Below are 16,815 nucleotides of genomic sequence, written 5' to 3'. Positions count from 1 at the left end.
AATATGTGTCAAACATACTGGTTCACGCGCCGATTGTGGGCGATAACGGTCGAAAAGCACCGCTGTTGTCCCACCTGGGTCAATCTCACGCAAAGTGGCGATACGGTGAATCAGGATTGCCGCACATTTGCGGGGAAAGTCAATGAGTCCAAGGCCACCATCGACCTTTGGCAGTGTACAAGTCTGTGCATCAACTTTGAATAGTGCATGCCGCCACAACAGGCAATATACTGTTTGTGAGATGGCTCTGCTGGTTTGTTTCGGTAGCGTAAGGAGTTGTGCTACATACCATGCCCGTTATAGGATGTAAGTATTAATCAGTTGGATTCGTTGATGGAGGTCGAGTCGTCGATCAGTGTGACTCACGCAAAGTCCTCTGATGCGCGTGAGAATCCGCCTGCACGTGAGTGTTAACATGCGCTGCGGACAGGCAGTCACCTCAAGACCCAAGATACGTTGATCCCCTACAATCCGGAACCATGGGCGCTCGATGGTCAATGATCGTGGTCCTAGTGGGATTAGCACCATTTTGTTGGATTTTAAAATGGCACCGGATGCTCGTTCATAAACGTGGAGGACTCGGCGAACTGAATCGATGTCCCTGGCGTTTGCTACAAACACACCTACACCATCCGCGTATGCCGCACTGCGGAAGGTGACGCCTGGGAAAGGAACACCATCGACCATCCGTCCGATGTCACGCAGCACGGGGTCCAAAGCGATAAAATACACTGACAAGGGACACCCTTGTCGAACTGATCATCTGATGGGAATTGGTCGTGATCTGCAGCCGTTCACAATGATTGTGGAATTGGCTCCATCCAAGAAGTGCCGGATGACTCTTATGAAGTGCTCCCCGAAACCCATCCGCGACATAACGGCCAGCAGGTAAGGATGGGACACCCTATCGAAGGCACCGGCGAAATCTAGGGATCAATTGCAGCCGGGGTTCGAGCATCGGCGGTGGGTGAGTAAGACAGCATCACGGTATATAGAAGCAGCGGTGAAGGTGGTTCGATTCGAAACGCCACATGATTGAGTGGGACAAAGTACCTTATTCATTACCTGTTTAAGACGTGAAGCCACACTTCGTGCCACCAACTTATAAACAGTGTTAAGAACGGTGATGGGACGTACGTCTCTAGCCCGACAGTCGCCTGTGACCTTTGGATTAAGGGCAATACGTACAGCTACAAAATCGGCGGGTAGCTCGCAACCAGCAAAAATCTCCTCGCACATTTTGCAGAAGTGGTCTCCTAACAGGCCGGAAAACCTAGCACTTCAATTAGTGCTGGAATGGCACAATCGAAGGGCGGTATCCTTGCGGAGTACCGCCAGAGATGAAAAACCGCAGTGTCAGGGCCTAAATGCTTGCAGCATGTACGCTCCACATGTGGGGGTCACACACGGTGGTGCGGGCCGATATGGCAACAGGCGACCGTCGAAAACATCGCAAAAGCAAGTGCCGGAGGGAACGACAAAATACGAGAGCACTCGTCAACAGCCCAGTACCACCCTCCATGTCGAGGAGTAAACTGCGACTCCCATTTGAACGCCGCTAGCTGCCAGGCCAGTGGAGAAGCCGTGAGGCCGCCCCACAGCAGCGCCAGGCCGGCGCGAGCTATACTGGCGCGAGATACACCTAGCCGAGTGCTTACATCGTCCACCGCCTACTGCATATGTGTGTGTGCGTGTGTACCACGTATTCTGCGTGCGTGCGGCGGCGACGGCGACGACGACGACGACGACGTTCGCGAGGAGCTAAGGTTATAACTCCAAAAAATATTATTAAAATTATCTGCGATAGGACCATAAGAGACGCTAACGAGGCATCCGAAGGCACTGTCCTGTGCCACCATAAATTACCAGCCTAGCGTAATGCGGCTGCAAGTGCGGTCCGGCTAACCGCAAAAAAAAAAAAAAAAAAATTCTTAAGATAATCTTAAATTAATTAAAAGAAATCGTGGTGTGTAAGCAACTAACTACTGGGCACATCAACAACTACGACAAGTTTTGCTACCAGCGGAATATCTGATCACTGCAGAATGTTAACCCATTTCAGGCTGTGTTTTAATTAATATTAGGTGGGCCGATCCCGACGGTACTGCAATGCCGGGCCAACCCGCGACAGAGGTGGAGCAAGCCCCTAGCACTCCGTCATAAGCCAAAAATGAGTTTAATATTCTGGTCGTGCAATGCAGGACGTATCAGATATTAAGCTGATAAGAACAGATACTACACTTTTTTTCCCTCCTACCTCCCCTATAGCACTACCTTTTCCTCTCCAAAAATGCCGCCATCCTCTAGTGTCGACGCAGCACGTAAAGCAGGGTGTTGTTAGCAGCAAGACTTATTGCCATAAACCGAAAATAAATGCGGAGGCATACTCTGCTATGCCTCAGGGGGCGACGACACACTCCTCAGAAACACACTTCCCTCTGCAGGTGTGAGGCAAGTGATGATGTTAAAAACTAAATAGAAAGAAATAAATAAAGACAGAAATGAAGGCAAAAAAAAAACAGCGACGGTAGCACACTCAAACGAAACTGGCGAGATAATCCCATAGCCCATAGAATTAACGAAGTAATAATCCTCTAAGATAGATTATGTGTTTTCCAATTTTCCAATAATTTTTCATACAACATTCACACAATTTCCATGTTACCAATTTCCATGTTATCAGTATCATAGAACAGTCTACTCTAGTGATGCCCAGAAGGCCAATATCAAACCTGGGGTATGGTTAAGTCAAGAGTAGTTTGAAAGTCCGAGTGACGAAGATCCAGGGGTACACTCAGGCAATTCTTATACGAGGTGCCTTACTCGGCCTGGAACACCTTTTGATAACCATGAACCATTGCAACTTTAAGAAATCTTGCAAAAGTAATGGTATATTTCCGGTCACATTCCGCCTGGCGATGCTGGCTCCAAAGGTAGTCCATGAAAGAGACAGCATCGGTGAGGCAAAGGTCATAGATCGTGAAAATGGTGTAGCCCAAGAGCCACACCACTGCGTTATGTCGTTTTCGGGGGTTGGTCTGAATATCAGGGGTAAGGAACCGGTCGATTGGCACATAGTCCAGTGTAGTCCCACCGATCAGCGCTAATAGCACACGTGCAAGGTCCCACACTTCTGTGACGTGAGGGCATAAGAGACGATGCTCTCTGGTGTCTACGTCACCACATCGGCCGCAAGCAGCCGAGGGCCATACCCCCCTGCGGGTTCGGGGGTTAGAATAGGCCCGCGGTATTCCTGCCTGTCGTAAGAGGCGACTAAAAGGAGTCTCAAGCGTTTCGGCCTTATGTGATGGTCCCCTCTCGGGTTTGACCTCCATCTATCTAAATTATTCCGAAGAGCGAGCCAATTGGGGAAGGGCACCTTACATGGTGCACTGTATCCTTCGTGCAATTAGACCTATAGCCGTCTTTCTCGTCGTTGCAATGGTGTCCCGCTCGTTTTCGATCTCTTGGGCGATTACCACGCTGCACTCTGCAGTGTTTCTTTTAACTGTGACGACGACCTTGGCCATTTTTGCACCTAAGATCCAGCACGGTAGCCAGTCCGTTGTGGTGGGGTGGCCATGTACCCTCTTGGTTGTAGCCCCCTGACAACACAGGGATCGCTCTACTGATGCCTGCGCCGTTAACTCCCCACGTATGCCAAGGAGTAGATGCCCATCTCCTTGGGGCATCAGGACTCCCGGCAATGGCCGTCCTGCCAGGTGGCTATTGCTGCGGCTGGGTGGCGCCCGTGGGGAGGGCCCTTGGTCGGAGTAGGTGGCATCAGGGCGGATGACCCGCAATGAAGCGTGGTACATCATCTCTCGCTGGCGGCCAGCCGCCAGCAGTCTCTAAGCGTTCTCGGGCTCAATTTAATGCTGAAAAGTACAATCCGAAAACGTTCCCCTCTCTGGCCAAGCCGTGGGAGGAACGTAAATCTCAGGATGGCAGTAGCACTTATTCGCCCCGATTCTTAGTTTGTACGAGAGCTGATGGGGAGTCTTTTCTCTCAACAAAGCCTCAGTTCTTCGTCGAGCATTTAGAGGACAAGTTTGGGGAGGTGGAGGGCTTGTCAAAAATGCGCTCTGGATCGGTCCTGATCCAAACAGCATCCTCTGCCCAGTCACGACGGTTACTTGCTTGTGATAAGTTGGGGGATGTTGCTGTTACGATCACACCGCATAAGAGTTTAAATATGGTCCAGGGAGTTATTTACCATAAGGACCTTCTTTTGCAGTCTGATGACGAGCTGCGCGCCAACTTAGAGCGCAGAGGTGTACATTTCGTCCGGCGCGTTCATCGGGGTCCGAAGGAAAATCAGATAGCTACCGGTGCCTTCATCTTGGCCTTCGAGGGTGATACGTTACCGGAAAAGGTCAAGGTGATGGTCTACCGATGTGACGTCAGGCCCTATATTCCTCCCCCGATGCGGTGCTTCAAGTGCTGGAAGTTTGGCCATATGTCTTCCCGCTGCACTTCCAGCCTCACATGTCGAGATTGCGGACGCCCGTCTCATCCCGATACTCCATGTGCCCCGCCTCTCATCTGTGTCAACTGCGGGGAGCACCATTCACCTTGCTCGCCAGACTGCAGAATCTTCCAGAAAGAACGCAAAATCATGGAATATAAGACCCTGGACCGACTGACTTATACTGAGGCCAAGCGGAAATACGACCGATTACATCCCGTGCGAATGACGTCATCCTACGCCGCCGCTACAACACCTGTGCTCGCCCCATCAGTTTCACGACTTCCAGCCAGCTCGATAACCAGTAAGACTCCTCCTGCCCCCTTGCCAGTGGGGGGCTCTACCCACCGGGTTGCTCCTGCGCCACCTACCTCAGGGGCAACACCATCCCCCCCATCAGGGACGTCCGTCCCTGCTTCTAAGCCGGAGAAGTGTCCAACTTCTTTGGCTTCTCACGCTCGCAAGGGGTCCCTCGGGTCCCTCCCTTCCCAGGTTTCCACCAGTGGGAAGGCTGACGACCGCCAGTGGCGTAAGTGCCCGCAATCAGCTGGTCGACGGGCTTCACGATCCTCCTCAGTCCCGGAGACTGAATCGGTGAAGCCCTCCCAGCCAGTTAAACCCAAGGAGCAGCGTGAGAAATCAAAGAAGAAGAGCTCTAAGCCCAAGGAACTCGCGGTGGCAGCCACCCCACCGCCACCTTACAGCTCTGCGTCTGAGGACGAGGTGGAGATCCTGGCGTCCGCTGAGGACCTAGAACTCGCCGGTCCCTCAGACGCCATGGATAACACTAGCACAGGTGCTCAATCGGAGGCAGCAGGTGACCCAGCGGCGTAATCTGCCTTCCCCGTCCCGTCACGCCTTTCTCAGCCATGGACAATACCATCCTCCAGTGGAACTGCAGCGGTTTCTTCCACCATCTCGCTGAGCTCCGCCAACTTATCAGCCTTCACCCTTTCTTCTGCATTGCTCTCCAGGAAACTTGGTTTCCAGCAATGCGAACCCCCGCCCTCCGTGGCTATCGGGGTTATTATAAGAACCGAGCAGCTTATGAAAGGGTGTCTGGTGGCGTCTGCATATATGTCCTTCACACTCTGCACAGCGAGTCTGTCCCTCTCCAGACGCCTTTAGAGGCTGTCGCTGTACGCGTGTGGACGCCACAGGCTGTTAAAGTCTGCAGTCTTTACATCCCACCGGATGGTGATGTCTCGCAGCTTGTCCTGGCTGCACTGGTCGTCCAATTGCCGCCACCTTTCTTGCTATTGGGCGACTTCAACGCCCATAACCCTCTGTGGGGTGGGTCAGTGGCAACAGGTCGAGGCGCCATCGTTGAGCATTTATTGTCGCAGCTCGATCTCTCGCTGTTAAATGATGGTGCCTTCACACACTTCAGTGTGGCGCATGGCACCTACTCCGCCATTGACCTTTCCATCTGTAGCCATAGCCTCTTACCGTCTGTCCAATGGAGTGTGCATGACGACCTGTGTGGTAGTGACCACTTTCCGATCTTTTTGTCACTACCACAGCGCCACTGTTCTGGGCGCCCTAGCAGATGGGCTCTGAATAAGGCTGACTGGGACTTGTTCTCCTCCACTGCCGCTTTTGAGCCTCTCTCTACCGATGACATTGATGCGGTGGTTCAATCGGTCACCACCGGCATCGTTACTGCCGCCGAATCTGCCATTCCCCATTCCTGTGGGTCCCCTCGGCGGAAGGCTGTGCCTTGGTGGTCGCCTGAGATCGCTGAAGCGATTAAAGATCGCCGGCGGGCGCTCCAGCGTCACAAGCGACATCCCTCCTTAGCCCACCTTATCGCCTTCAAACGGCTGCGTGCGCGGGCCCGCCTCCTTATCCGCCAAGGCAAGAAGGAGTGCTGGGACCGGTATGTGTCCACGATTGGCCTCCATGTCACTCCCTCGCAGGTCTGGGCCAAGATTCGACGCGTCTACGGCTATCGGACCCCTGCCAGCGTCCCTGTGCTCTCACTGAATGGAGCCGTTTGTACCGACTCCGACGTCATTGCAAATCGCTTAGCAGAGCATTTTGCTATGAGTTCCGCTTCTGCGAATTACCCCCAGGCCTTCCGCTCCATTAAAGAGCGGCTGGAACGTCGGAGCCTTTCGTTTCGCAGCAACCACCCGGAATCTTACAATGCTCCATTCAGTGAGTGGGAATTTCGCAGTGCCCTAGCTGCTTGCCCTGATACCGCTCCTGGGCCAGATGGCATCCACTGTCAGATGCTGAAACACCTTTCAGTGGACTGCCAGCGGCGCCTTCTCGATCTTTACAACCGTCTTTGGGTCGAGGGGGAGTTTCCGTCGCAATGGCGGGAAGGCATTGTCATCCCCGTTTTGAAGCCTGGAAAGAACCCTCTGGAGGTGGACAGCTACCGTCCCATTAGCCTCACCAACGTTCTTTGCAAGTTGCTTGAACGGATGGTGAGCCGGCGCTTGCATTGGGTACTGGAGTCTAGGGGCCTTCTGGCTCCATCTCAGGGTGGGTTCCGTAAAGGCCCTCCGCCGCCGACAATCTGGTGAGCCTGGAGTCGGCCATCCGTACTGCCTTTTCCCGCCGTCAGCACCTGGTCGCTGTCTTTTTCGACATGCGGAAGGCGTACGATACGACGTGGCGTCATCACATTCTTTCTACGCTCCATGGATGGGGTCTTCGGGGTCCTCTGCCGATTTTTATCCGCAATTTTCTGTCGTGTCGTACCTTCCGCGTGCAAGTCGCGGCCTCGTATAGTTCCTCCCACGTCCAGGAGAACGGTGTGCCACAGGGTTCCGTTTTAAGTGTCTGTCTGTTTTTAATAGCCATTAACGGTCTTGCTGCGGCCGTGGGAAACTCTGTCTCCGCTTCCCTGTATGCTGACGACTTCTGCCTTTATTACAGCTCTCCCAGCATTGCAGCTGTTGAACGTCAGCTACAGGGCGCTATCTGTAAGGCGCAGTCTTGGGCTGTAGCCCATGGGTTTCAGTTTTCGGCAGCCAAGACCCGCGTTATGCATTTCTGCCGGCGCCGAACAGTCCATCCTGAGCCGCGGCTTTATCTTGCCGACGAACTCCTTGCTGTGGTGGAGACCCACAGGTTTTTGGGGGTGGTTTTCGATGCCCGGTTGACTTGGCTGCCTCATATCGGGCAGCTTAAACAGACGTGTTGGCGGCATCTAAACGCTCTGAGATGCTTGAGCCACACCCGCTGGGGCGCCGACCGCTTTACCCTGTTGCGGCTCTACCAGGCGTTAATCCAGTCCCGTCTGGATTATGGGAGCCTGGCTTATGGCTCAGCATCCCCATCTGCGTTACAGGTGCTGGACCCAATTCTCCACAGCGGGATACGCCTTGCCACTGGTGCTTTCCGCACCAGCCCCGTGGACAGCGTACTAGTGGAGGCAGGTGTACCTCCCCTGCGGTTCCGACGCCAACGTTTGCTGGCCGCTTATGCTGCCCATGTTCTAAGCTCGCCCGGGCATCCAAATTATCGTCTCCTGTTCCCGCGATCGGTCGTCCATCTGCCAGATCGTCGGCCCCGGTCTGGTTGTACAATAGCGGTCCGCGTCAAAGAGCTTCTCTCTGGGCTTCAGGTTTTTACTGTTCCACCTACTTTCCGGGCTACTTTGCATACACCCCCATGGTGTGTTCGTCGCCCTTGCCTTCGGCTGGACCTGGCACAGGGCCCAAAGGACTCAGTCCCTCCAGAGGCCTTCCGCCGCCGCTTTTATTCTATCCTGGCCACGTATCAGGGCTCTGGTATTGTCTACACTGACGGTTCGATGGTTGCTGGTCGTGTCGGGTATGCGCTCACTCTAGGGGACCGTTCCAAACAACGTTCCTTGCCGGATGGCTGCAGCGTTTACACTGCTGAACTGGTCGCCATCTTTCGTGCCCTAGAGTATATCCGCTCCTGCTCAGGTGAGTCCTTCGTTATCTGTAGCGATTCCCTGAGTGGTTTACGAGCTCTCGACCAGTGTTTCCCTCGTTCTCGTTTGGTGATGGCTATCCACGAGTCTCTGCATACTCTCGCCTGTTGCGGCCGCTCTGTGGTCTTTGTGTGGACCCCCGGTCATGTCAGTATCCCGGGTAACGAACATGTTGACCGCCTGGCGAAAGAGGCCACCAGCAAGCCATCTCTGGACCTTGGCCTCCCGGAGACTGATTTGCGGGCAGTCTTCCGCCGCAAAATCTTGGCGCTATGGGACGAGGAATGGCGCGAACTGACAATGTCCAATAAACTCCGTGCTGTCAAGGAGACGACGGCTGTGTGGCGGTCATCCCTGCGAGCCACTCGCAGGGACTCGGTAGTTCTTTGCCGGCTCCGCATTGGCCACTCCCGGCTTACACAGTTATTTACTGCGCAGGGAGGACCCTCCTGTATGTCGCTGCGGGGTGGCTTTGACAGTGGCCCACATTCTGTTGGCCTGCCCCCTTTTAGCTGTGGTCAGGCAGACATTTGCGCTGCCTGATACGCTCCCTGCCCTTTTAACAGACGACTCCGCTATGGCTGACTTAGTTTTACGTTTTATTCGGGCAGGGGGATTTTATCATTTAATCTGAGTGTTTCTGTTTTATTTTATTGTTTTGTGTTGATTCTGGCCTTTGGCCTATGATTTTACACTGATTTTTTAATGTGTTTCTAAGTGGTTGGCTTTTCCTTTTTTATTTCTATGGTCGGCCAACCACCGTCATTCTCTATGTGGTTTTCGTTCGTTTTGTCTTGTCTTTGTCTCAGTCTCTCCTGTTCTGTATCGTCTGTGATCTCTTCTGTTCCTCGTTTTTATTCTCTGTGGGTGTTCTTTGTCTTTGGAAAAAGGGACCGATGACCATAGTAGTCTGGTCCCTTTAATCCCCCAACCAACCGAGGGCCATAGGGTCTCCAGAGACAGGTGCCGCCTATGACGCTGGAGAGCCCGCCTACGGTCGCGAATAGCCTCAGCAATCTCCGGCGACCACCAGGGGACGGCCTTCCTCCGAGGGAGGCCAGAAGAACGGGGAATGGAAGCCTCGGCCGCTGAAATGATGGACGTGGTTAAAGCACGGACCACCTCGCCAATGTCACCCTGTGGGGGAGACTCAATGGTCGCAGCGGAAGTAAAAGCTGGCCAGTCAGCCCTGTGGAGAGCCCATCGGGGCAGGCGCCCAGAAGAATGACACTGGGGCAGTGACAAATAGATGGGAAAATGGTCACTACCACACAGGTCAGGATGCACTCTCCAGTGGAAGGATGGGACAAGTCCAGGGCTGCAAATAGAGAGATCGATGGCCGAGAACGAGCCATGGGCCACACTGAAATGCGTGGGAGCACCGGTGTTCAAGAGGCTAAGGTCGAGCTGAGCCAACCCATGCTCCACGGCCCGACCGCGGTCATCTGAAACAATCCCACCCCATAGAGGGTTGTGGGCATTGAAATCGCCCAGCAGCAAAAAAGGTGGCGGCAGTTGGGCTATCAGAGCAGCCAGAACATGCTGCGTGACAGCACCATCAGGTGGAAGGTAAATATTGCAGACGGTAATGGCCTGGGGCGTCCACACCCGAACAGCGACAGCCTCTAAAGCTGTTTGTAGAGGTACAAACTCGCTGTGAAGAGAGTTCAGGACATATATGCAGACGCCACCAGACACCCTTGCATAAGCTGCCCGGTTCTTAAAATAACCCCGATAGCCACGGAGGCGGGGGTTCGCATTGCTGGAAACCAACTTTCCTGCAGAGCAATGCAAAGGAAAGGATGACGGCTGATAAGGACGCAGAGGGAGAAGGTTGCGGTGGGACAGGTGCCACCGCAATTTCAGGATGCTTGGGAGCTTTTTGCTTCGACTGCATTGCGCGCTGCGCCTTAGGTGGGTCTGGCTGGGAGGGCCTCACTGGGTCAGTCTCAGGGACTGAAGACGACCGTGACGCCCTACGACCAGCGACCGGTGGTTGTTTTACAAACTTGCGGGTGTCCGCTTTGGCACTGGGCAAAGCCTGCGATGGGAGGGCCCCAAGGGACCCCTTCCGGGCGAGAGGAGCCGAAGAAGGCACACGCTTTTTCGGCTGTGAAGGGGGAACAGATGTCCCCGGTGGTTGGGGTGGTGTTGCTCCTGAAGTAGATGGAGCAGGAGCAACAGGGAGTGAAGTGCCCCCCGCAACCAAGGGGGCCGGTGAATTCTGGCAGAGCTGAGAGCGAACTGGTGTTGCAGCAGCGGCATAGGTAGTCGTCATGGGCACTGGATGTAGCCGCTCATATTTCCGCCTTGCCTCTGTGTAGGTCAGGCGGTCCAGGGTCTTATATTCCATTATCTTCCTTTCCTTCTGGAAGATCCGACAGTCCGGTGAGCAGGGGGAATGGTGCTCTCCACAGTTAACACAGATGGGAGGCGGAGCACATGGAGTATCAGGATGCGAAGGATGTCCGCAATCCCGACACGTGATGCTGGAAGTACAGCGAGATGACATGTGACCGAACTTCCAGCATTTAAAACACCGCATCGGAGGAGGGATATATGGTTTCACATCACAACGGTAAACCATCACCTTAACCTTTTCGGGTAAGACATCACCCTCAAAGGCCAAGATGAAGGCACCGGTGGCCACCTGATTATCCCTCGGACCCCGATGGACGCACCGGACGAAGTGAACACCTCGTCGTTCGAGGTTGGCGCGTAATTCATCGTCGGACTGCAGAAGAAGATCCCGGTGGAATATAATACCCTGGACCATGTTCAGACTCTTATGCGGCGTGATGCTAACGGAAACATCCCCCAACTTGTCACAATTGAGCTAACTCCGTGACTGGGCAGAGGATGCCGTTTTGATGAGCACAGAACCAGAGCGCATCTTGGACAAGCCCTCCACCTCCGCGAACTTGTCCTCTATATGCTCCACAAAAAACTGGGGCTTGGTCGACATGAAAGATTCTCCATCAACCCGCGTGCACACGAGGTACTGGGGGGAATATTCTCCACAGCCTTCTTTAGCAAGACGTTCCTCCCATGGAGTAGCTAAGGAGGGAAACGATCTCTGATCCAATTTCTTCCCGTTGAGGTTAGACCTCGATCGCTTAGAGACTGCTGGTGGAGGCCCACCAGCGATAGATGATGTACCACGCTTCATTGCGGGTCATCCGCCCTGATGCCACCTACTCCGACCAAGGGCCCTCCCCACGGGCGCCACCCAGCCACAGCAAAGGCCACCTGGCAGGATGGCCATTGCCGGGAGTCCCGATGCCCCAGGGCGATGGGCATCTACTCCTTGGCATACGTGGGGAGTAAACGGCGCAGGCATCAGTAGAGCGATCCCTGTGTTGTCAGGGGGCTACAACCAAGAGGGTACATGGCGGCCCCACCACAATGGACTGGCTACGGTGCTGGATCTTAGGTGCAAAAATGGCCAAGGTCGTCGTCCAGTTAAAAGAAACACTGCAGAGTGCAGCGTGGTAATCCCCCAAGAGATCGAAAACGAGCGGGACACCATTGCAACGACGAGAAAGACGGCTAAAGGTCTAATTGCACGACAGATACAGTGCACCATGTAAGGCGCCCTTCCCCAATTGGCACGCTCTTCGGAATAATTTAGAAAGATGGAGGTCAAACCCGAGAGGGGACCATCACATAAGGCCGAAACATGTGAGACTCCTTTTAGTCGCCTCTTTCGGCAGGCAGGAATACCGCGGGCCTATTCTAACCCCCGAACCCGCAGGGGGAGATTGAGTGGGACAAAGTACCTTATTCATTACCTGTTTAAGACGTGAAGCCACACTTCGTGCCACCAACTTATAAACAGTGTTAAGAACGGTGATGGGACGTACGTCTCTAGCCCGACAGTCGCCTGTGACCTTTAGATTAAGGGCAATACGTACAGCTACAAAATCGGCGGGTAGCTCGCAACCAGCAAAAATCTCCTCGCACATTTTGCAGAAGCGGTCTCCTAACAGGCCGGAAAACCTAGCACTTCAATTAGTGCTGGAATGGCGTAATCGAAGGGCGGTATCCTTGCGGAGTACCGCCAGAGATGAAAAACCGCAGTGTCAGGGCCTAAATGCTTGCAGCATGTACGCTCCACATGTGGGAGTCACACACGGTGGTGCGGGCCGATATGGCAACAGGCGACCGTCGAAAACATCGCAAAAGCAAGTGCCGGAGGGAACGACAAAATACGAGAGCACTCGTCAACAGCCCAGTACCACCCTCCATGTCGAGGAGTAAACTGCGACTCCCATTTGAACGCCGCTAGCTGCCAGGCCACTGGAGAAGCCGTGAGGCCGCCCCACAGCAGCGCCAGGCCGGCGCGAGCTATACTGGCGGGAGATACACCTAGCCGAGTGCTTACATCGTCCACCGCCTACTGCATATGTGTGTGTGCGTGTGTACCACGTATTCTGCGTGCGTGCGGCGGCGACGACGACGTTAGCGAGGAGCTAAGGTTATAACTCCAAAAAATATTATTAAAATTATCTGCGATAGGACCATAAGAGACGCTAACGAGGCATCCGAAGGCACTGTCCTGTGCCACCATAAATTACCAGCCTAGCGTAATGCGGCTGCAAGTGCGGTCCGGCTAACCGCAAAAAAAAAAAAAAAAAAAAAAAAAATTCTTAAGATAATCTTAAATTAATTAAAAGAAATCGTGGTGTGTAAGCAACTAACTACTGGGCACATTAACAACTACGACAAGTTTTGCTACCTGCGGAATATCTGATCACTGCAGAATGTTAACCCATTTCAGGCTGTGTTTTAATTAATTTTAGGTGGGCCGATCCCGACGGTACTGCAATGCCGGGCCAACCCGCGACAGAGGTGGAGCAAGCCCCTAGCACTCCGTCATAAGCCAAAAATGAGTTTAATATTCTGGTTGTGCAATGCAGGACGTATCAGATATTAAGCTGATAAGAACAGATACTACACTTTTTTTCCCTCCTACCTCCCCTATAGCCCTACCTTTTCCTCTCCAAAAATGCCGCCATCCTCTAGTGTCGACGCAGCACGTAAAGCAGGGTGTTGTTAGCAGCAAGACTTATTGCCATAAACCGAAAATAAAAGCGGAGGCATACTCTGCTATGCCTCAGGGGGCGACGACACACTCCTCAGAAACACACTTCCCTCTGCAGGTGTGAGGCAAGTGATGATGTTAAAAACTAAATAGAAAGAAATAAATAAAGACAGAAATGAAGGCAAAAAAAAATAGCGACGGTAGCACACTCAAACGAAACTGGCGAGATAATCCCATAGCCCATAGAATTAACGAAGTAATAATCCTCTAAGATAGATTATGTGTTTTCCAATTTTCCAACAATTTTTCATACAACGTTCACACAATTTCCATGTTACCATTTCCATATTATCAGTATCATAGAACAGTCTACTCTAGTGATGCCCAGAAGGCCAATATCAAACCTGGGGTATGGTTAAGTCAAGAGTAGTTTGAAAGTCCGAGTGACAAAGATCCAGGGGTACACTCAGGCAATTCTTATACGAGGTGCCTTACTCAGCCTGGAACACCTTTTGATAACCATGAACCATTGCAACTTTAAGAAATCTTGCAAAAGTAATGGTATATTTCCGGTCACATTCCGCCAGGCGATGCTGGCTCCAAAGGTAGTCCATGAAAGAGACAGCATCGGTGAGGCAAAGGTCATAGATCGTGAAAATGGTGTGGCCCAAGAGCCACACCACTGCGTTATGTTGTTTTCGGGGGTTGGTCTGAATATCAGGGGTAAGGAACCAGTCGATTGGCACATAGTCCAGTGTAGTCCCACCGATCAGCGCTAATAGCACACGTGCAAGGTCCCACACTTCTGTGACGTGAGGGCATAAGAGACGATGCTCTCTGGTGTCTACGTCACCACATCGGCCGCAAGCAGCCGAGGGCCATAGGCGGATGGCCGCCAAGCGATGATTAGTGGGTATTAAATTGTTTACAACGCGATACCATAGCGCTGAAACTTCTGTGGGGAGGGCTGGGTGGTTGATATTAGCCTAAGCTTGGTGCCAGATGACAGACGGTCGTCTGTCCTCCAATTTATGTGGTGTGGGCTGGCTCTCGAAGCGCCTAGTAAAGGCGCTTCGATGTGCATGCCTTGTCGGTGGCCACTGTTAGGACGTAACTTTGATTGAGGTAATAGACCTTGACTGCCGTCATCCGGAATGTAATATGTGTCAAACATACTGGTTCACGCGCTGATTGTGGGCGATAACGGTCGAAAAGCACCACTGTTGTCCCACCTGTGTCAATCTCACGCAAAGTGGCGATACGGTGAACCAGAATTGCCGCACATTTGCGGGGAAAGTCAATGAGTCCAAGGCCACCATCGACCTTTGGCAGTGTACAAGTCTGTGCATCAACTTTGAATAGTGCATGCCGCCACAACAGGCAATATACTGTTTGTGAGATGGCTCTGCTGGTTTGTTTCGGTAGCGTAAGGAGTTGTGCTACATACCATGCCCGTTATAGGATGTAAGTATTAATCAGTTGGATTCGTTGATGGAGGTCGAGTCGTCGATCAGTGTGACTCACGCAAAGTCCTCTGATGCGCGTGAGAATCCGCCTGCACGTGAGTGTTAACATGCGCTGCGGACAGGCAGTCACCTCAAGACCCAAGATACTTTGTTCCCCTACAATCCGGAACCATGGGCGCTCGATGGTCAATGATTGTGGTCCTAGTGGGATTAGCACCATTTTGTTGGATTTTAACATGGCACCGGATGCTCGTTCATAAACGTGGAGGACTCGGCGAACTGAATCGATGTCCCTGGCGTTTGCTACAAACACACCTACACTATCCGCGTATGCCGCACTGCGGAAGGTGAAGCCTGGGAAAGGAACACCATCGACCATCCGTCCAATGTCACGCAGCACGGGGTCCAAAGCGATAAAATACACTGACAAGGGACACCCTTGTCGAACTGATCGTCTGATGGCAATTGGTCGTCATCTGCAGCCGTTCACAATGGTTGTGGAATTTGCTGCATCCAAGAAGTGCCGGATGACTCTTATGAAGTGCTCCCCGAAACCCATCCGCGACATAACGGCCAGCAGGTAAGGATGGGAGACCCTATCGAAGGCACCGGCGAAATCTAGGGATCAATTGCAGCCGGGGTTCGAGCATCGGCGGTGGGTGAGTAAGACAGCATCACGGTATATAGAAGCAGCGGTGAAGGTGGTTCGATTCGAAACGCCACATGATTGAGTGGGACAAAGTACCTTATTCATTACCTGTTTAAGACGTGAAGCCACACTTCGTGCCACCAACTTATAAACAGTGTTAAGAACGGTGATGGGACGTACGTCTCTAGCCCGACAGTCGTCTGTGACCTTTGGATTAAGGGCAATACGTACAGCTACAAAATCGGCTGGTAGCTCGCAACCAGCAAAAATCTCCTCGCACATTTTGCAGAAGCGGTCTCCTAACAGGCCGGAAAACCTAGCACTTCAATTAGTGCTGGAATGGCGCAATCGAAGAGCGGTATCCTTGCGGAGTACCGCCAGAGATGAAAAACCGCAGTGTCAGGGCCTAAATGCTTGCAGCATGTACGCTCCACATGTGGGAGTCACACACGGTGGTGCGGGCCGATATGGCAACAGGCGACCGTCGAAAACATCGCAAAAGCAAGTGCCGGAGGGAACGACAAAATACGAGAGCACTCGTCAACAGCCCAGTACCACCCTCCATGTCGAGGAGTAAACTGCGACTCCCATTTGAACGCCGCTAGCTGCCAGGCCAGTGGAGAAGCCGTGAGGCAGCCCCACAGCAGCGCCAGGCCGGCGCGAGCTATACTGGCGCGAGCTACACCTAGCCGAGTGCTTACATCGTCCACCACCTACTGCATATGTGTGTGTGCGTGTGTACCACGTATTCTGCGTGCGTGCGGCGGCGACGAGAAAATTTAATTAAAATTATCTGCGACAGGACCATAAGAGACGCTAACGAGGCTCCCGGTCCTATGCCACCATAAATTACCAGCCTAGCATAATGCGGCTGCAAGTGCGGTCCGGCTAACCGCAAAAAAAAATTTTTCTTAAGATAATCTTAAATTAATTAAAAGAAATCGTGGTGTGTAAGCAACTAACTACAGGACACATCAACAACTACGACAGGTTTTGCTACCAGCGGAATATCTGATCACTGCAGAATGTTAACCCATTTCAGGCTGTGTTTTAATTAATTTTAGGTGGGCCGATCCCGGCGGTACTGCAATGCCGGGCCAACCGGCGACAGAGGTGGAGCAAGACCCTAGCACTCCGTCATAAGCCAAAAATGAGTTTAATATTCTGGTCGTGCAATGCAGGACGTATCAGATATTAAGCTGATATGAACAGATACTACACTTTTTTTCCCTCCTACCTCCCCTATAGCCCTACCTTTTCCTCTCCAAAAAT

The 16,815-nt window shown here is 52.7% G+C and overlaps 3 pseudogenes; all 3 read right to left on the bottom strand.

The window, feature by feature from the left end:
• Positions 1–2,079: 2,079 nt before the first annotated feature.
• LOC124553756 lies at positions 2,080–2,292 on the bottom strand (annotated as a pseudogene).
• A 10,889-nt stretch (positions 2,293–13,181) lies between these two features.
• On the bottom strand, positions 13,182–13,394 carry LOC124553902 (annotated as a pseudogene).
• Positions 13,395–16,602: 3,208 nt separating this feature from the next.
• On the bottom strand, positions 16,603–16,815 carry LOC124554007 (annotated as a pseudogene).

This window comes from Schistocerca americana, chromosome 1 (genome assembly GCF_021461395.2).
Source record: "Schistocerca americana isolate TAMUIC-IGC-003095 chromosome 1, iqSchAmer2.1, whole genome shotgun sequence".
NCBI lineage: Eukaryota > Metazoa > Arthropoda > Insecta > Orthoptera > Acrididae > Schistocerca > Schistocerca americana.
Note: the sequence above shows the minus strand (reverse complement) of the source record. Positions and strands in the feature narration are given on the sequence as shown.